We start from the raw sequence: 5,082 nt of genomic DNA, 5'->3' as shown, positions 1-5,082 counted from the left end.
TTCACACAAATACTACACTACACTGTACCTAAAGCTGCACTAATAATATGTTTGTATGAACAATGGATCAAATGTGTTATGTGAAAGGTGTGGGGGAAATATTTGTGTTCCACGGGTCATTATCTGGTCATTCTCTTTCCTGGGAGCAGTAGGTCATGACCTGTCTATTTCAGAGTGGTTCATCTCTCTGTTTACTGAGGTTGGCTGGGATATGCAGCTGTCTTGATAAGGCTGGCTGTCTCCTATGGTAACCAAGTGGAGTTAAGTGGAGATATGCTGGAGCTGTGCTTTGTGCAGACGGTCAGACTGGTCTCCTCTTTGAATGGATAGCAAGTAACCTGTGCACAAACTACATGACTTCAGTTAACTTCAATCAGTATAGTGTCTTGTTTATAGTTCAATAACCAATAGAGGCATAAATGTGTGAAGAATAACCTTATTTGGAGGTAGTAAGGGCAAGGATTTTGTGAGGGGTTTAAATACTAGTTCTTAGTGACAAACCCACTGTGAGCTGAGAACTGCAGTTCAGCTCAGTTTTAAAGATCTTAGCTCATTGTTTTGATTTCATAGTCTGTTTTTCAGAAAAAAAACATCTGACAAGTCGACTGAACACTACCTACCTGGCACTAAACAGCAGAAAGAAAAGGTTTGCAGCTAGCTGGTGAACATCAAGCAGCAACGACCACGGCTTTACGCTGAAGCCATTGCGGGAGTAGTGCAATGCCACCAACTGCCGCTAGATTCTGGCTCCAAAAAATCCCAGGCTCCAACTAACCCCCATTCAAAAAGCCTCAACTTCTCTATAGCAATTCTAGTCTAAAAAGTCCTTTTTTTTTTTTCAACCAGTAATTATGGTTTCATTCACTAAATTCAGGCCCTAATAATTGTGCTGGTGGTCATTTCGGAAATGGTTGTTAATAAGATTTGAATAATTAGAGTTGGCTTTGATGTCTGCCATGTGGGAAATGATTGACAGTTGTGATTGACAGTTCACTCACCTGCCGCTCCTCCTCCTCTACCTGCGCCGTTAGCATAATTTACCTAAAGTAGCTAAGGTCAGCCCAAGTGTGCACCCTTTGGTGTTCCAAATAAGCTAGTGTTCACTTCGGGCCAAGGTAGTGGAGCATGTTTCCAACATGAAAGGCAACACCCTGTACTTCTTATTTGGAGGGTCCCAAAGGAAAAGTTGGTGCCAGCTCTAACCAGCTCTAATGCAAACCAGTGGGTGACGTTACACCTTACTATTTCCATCTATATGTAGAGTCTATGGTTAACACACAGTAGAGGAGCATTCAGCAGCTAAAGAGTAAACCATTTTTCTAAAGAGTTGATCGAGACCAAAACAGAGCTAAAATACTAGTTCAAACATAGGTGCAAAGTTTTGTGAGTTTTTGCACATCCTAAAGGCCTCAAACATGTGTTCATAAAATGAAAATTGACACACGAAATCCAAAATGACTGACTTCCTGTTCAGCAAAAAAAATTTTCAAAATATATATTATGTCCAGAATGATAGGCGCAAAGATCCCACTGAATTTGATGAACACCCAAGCAACTTTATCCCAACATGGCCCTGTTTTTAGGGGCACTGTGGAGCTCACTGCCCATGCCTGAGCCAAATCACTCCAGAACTTTGCAGTTTCACCAGTTCTGACATATGTGCCAATTTTTGTGAGTTTTCAAGCATCCCAAGCCCTTCAAAAATGCAATGGCGTAGGGGAATAATAATAATATTACCAAAAAATAGGTAGGTACTTTCATGCTTGGACCCAACAAAATCTGAGTACTTCCAGGTGAAAAAATATTTTTTTCTTCGCATTTTAGGTCATGTGTGCTCAGTTAGGAAGACCAAACTACTATTTATAATATTGTGCCATGCAGGAGATGATTTCCCTTGTTTAATTAGTATGATCTTTTGTAAAAATCAAATCACTTCTGCAACCCCAGTGTCAAGCCCACTCGTGTGGAAAAGAAAGTGATTTGGCAAAGGAACAGAATCTGCACATGTCAGTCTATTATAAGTTCTGCATCTCACATCAAGAATTGGCTGGTACCCCACTCTTTCACACTCCCACTGACTATTGTGAAGCTTCTGTTGACTTCTGGTGCAATACCCCACTGGTTTGGTTGAAATAGATTACAGATAATTTTGGTTATTTGGTTTATTTTTCAATTCAAGACTTGATTGTCTAAAAGCTGGCCTTCTGTTTTACAATCAGCAGCCAAGAAAACATGAAAAATATGTAAAAAGCAAGTATGGACAACTATTGCAAGTATCAGGCACAGTATGGAAGCCTTGGTCTAGTGTACATGTGAAAATAGTTGCAGTTGTCGTGCAAAAATAGAAATCTCAGTAGTAAGCACAAAATCATTGGAATAAGCCTACAGCAGCTACGGATGGTAGTTACCAAAATCAAAATTATTTTAATAAGGAAGGTTAAAAGCAAAAGAGAAAATATTTCTTTAAAAATCTCACAAATGCCTGAATGCAAACAGTTATTTATTGCTGCCTTTATATGTATCTTCTTTTTTGCATGTCCTTCATTGTATCTATTATAAATCTTCAGTAATGAAGCTTGCACACTGCACATTATAACATTATAGTCTAGACTTGCACAATAAAATATGAGAAGGTTACTTTAGAGATTCTTCAGTTTATTTTTCTTTAAGCTAGAAACTAATCTTAAACTTGCCTGCCTCATTCAAGCATGTTAAATGTGTCTCTCAACGTGAGTCACTTTCAGCCTGGTACTTAACACAGTTCTTCATTCATATTAGTGCCAGCAAGGCAATCGCTCACTGAACCCTCACAAAATAGTTTGGCTAAGAGGATTTGGCTAATATCTCATTAGCTTAAAGGCAACAGTTCATTCTGCCCTCGCTTTTATTTGGGCAGCATTGCTCTGGATTAACACTCTCTAAATAACAAATGCCACCAAGCCAATTTATCTGGCTTTGTTTGCTTTAATTCAATTTCCACACCCCCACCCCCACCCCCCATAACATCCCTGGGTTATTTTTATTAGGACTGTGAAAACTTGTCAGGTTCAGGATAAGAGTTTGACAGCAGCAGTTTTGTGAAATTATCAACAGGCAAAGTGGTGGAGACAAGAGAAGCCAACATCCCAGTATCAGCACAGTACCAGCTCCTGCTACTGTTGCATGCCACGCTGAGTCACAAGCTAACAAGACAGTGTTGTCATACTGTTTTTTAAGCTTTACCAAACAAGGGTACCCCTTGCTTGTGTAAGTTTCATTAAATCATCACAATATGACATAACAAAGAAAGCTCTTTTGACTTCTTTTCAGTAGCTGAGCTGTAAAACTGCATGTGTGAAAGCCTTTTTTGTTTGCGGACATTTCTTGTATGCTGATTTGTGTGGGGAGTTATTGTCTGCTCGGCTTTGCTCTGCTGACTTTTCAGCCTCTCAGCTCAAGCTGCTGTCTTGTCCCCATTCCCCAAATCCATTCCTATTTAACCATGATAGGGTTGGCACTAGGGATGCTCCTGTGGAACATATAAGAGCACAAACTTGATATTTTAGAAATCTTTTTCTACTCTCGGGGCTCACAACCCACTGGCATGTGAGTGTGCACAGGTAAATGTGCTTTATGCATATTCTGTATGCTTGTGTGTGTGTGTGACAGGGGATGTGGGAAAAGAAAAAAATCTGACATCTAATCCAAAGATTTAGAACTTTGAGGGTTTGTTTTGTCCTCTCTCTTTAAATACATATATTGTAAAGTTTGCCTGCACAAGAAAAGCTGAGTTTTTGAGGTTTTTTTTTTTTAATTAATCTGATTATTTGAATGTTCCCAGCTTTCTGATGCCCCAGAATATAATTTGTATTCATTGTATTATGTGCACACATACTGTATATTTGTGTATCACCTCCTAGGACCCCTCTCTAACATGGACCTGTATGTCACTTTTAGTTTTGTTAAGCATCCAACATGATTCTCTGTCTGTATCACTATTCCAGACAGGCAAAATGGGCCAGCACTTACATTTCAGAGCATTTCAGCATACAGTACGTACACCCTGGGGGTGCTGCAAGAGCTCACACCAGCACATTGTCATCCCCCTTAGCCTTTTTCTAGTCGGAGACATTTTCTACACTGCCACTTTTTCCCTCTCACTACTTTTGTGACACATCCTTGTTGTTCATTTCTTATACATGCCATCTCCCCAAGCTGCTGCAGCGCTTCTTAGCCAGTCAGGCCCATTAAATTGGTGTTTACCGGCAGCAGAGATCGTGTCCCAGTCTCAAGTAGGGCCACCCAAACACTCCATCTACATGAATAAAATAATATGGCTGTGATATTACACACACAGCATTCCTGGGGCTCTGAAGAGGTTCAAGTGGGAGGTGGGGTTATTGAGGTGGTGATGGGAGTGAGTGGGTGTTCAGTGAGGTAACTTTCTGTAAGGTAACACCACAAGAGTATAGGGTCAGCCCACCAGAACCATATACTGAAAATAGTGAGATACATCCAAGGAATGCAGTACCTCTCATTCCACTCTATTTCAGTTCAGCCCACAACAAGGCACATGCCACTTATGCTGACTTGAATTGATGGGTTGTGCAAGTAAACAAAAAAACGTGAACAAGCAGCATCGCACACAATACAGAGTGAGAAACACATATTTTAAATGGTTTGTCATGGCCGAATCCAAAAGGAAAAGGTACTGTGCCGTCTCTGCCGACAATTAAAAGTTTTCAAAAGTTTGAATTAAAGTTTGCCACATCATTTTCTCTACCTGCTGCTGTGCAACAAGTCCTCCAAAGTAAACAAGCAAATACGTTGTTCGACCATGTGCACTCCAGACTTACGCATAAGAGCGTTCTCTAATCTGGCGCCTCTATTGGCAGTAATCTGCAGGACAACATCATTTGTCTGTGCTTTCCAAAACCGTTACAAATCACTGTTAAAATGTGGTGTGGGTTAAAGTTACTACTTCCTTAAAATTAAGTGACCGTCATTGTCATGGCTAAAAAAATAACCACATTTTAAGATTAGGGGATTATCGTAGTTATGGGTTTTAAAAAAACTGCCCAGACTAGCAGTTAGAAAGGGGAA

The sequence above is a fragment of the Thunnus thynnus genome, chromosome 11 (assembly GCF_963924715.1).
Source record: "Thunnus thynnus chromosome 11, fThuThy2.1, whole genome shotgun sequence".
NCBI lineage: Eukaryota > Metazoa > Chordata > Actinopteri > Scombriformes > Scombridae > Thunnus > Thunnus thynnus.
This window is presented reverse-complemented; position numbering follows the sequence as displayed.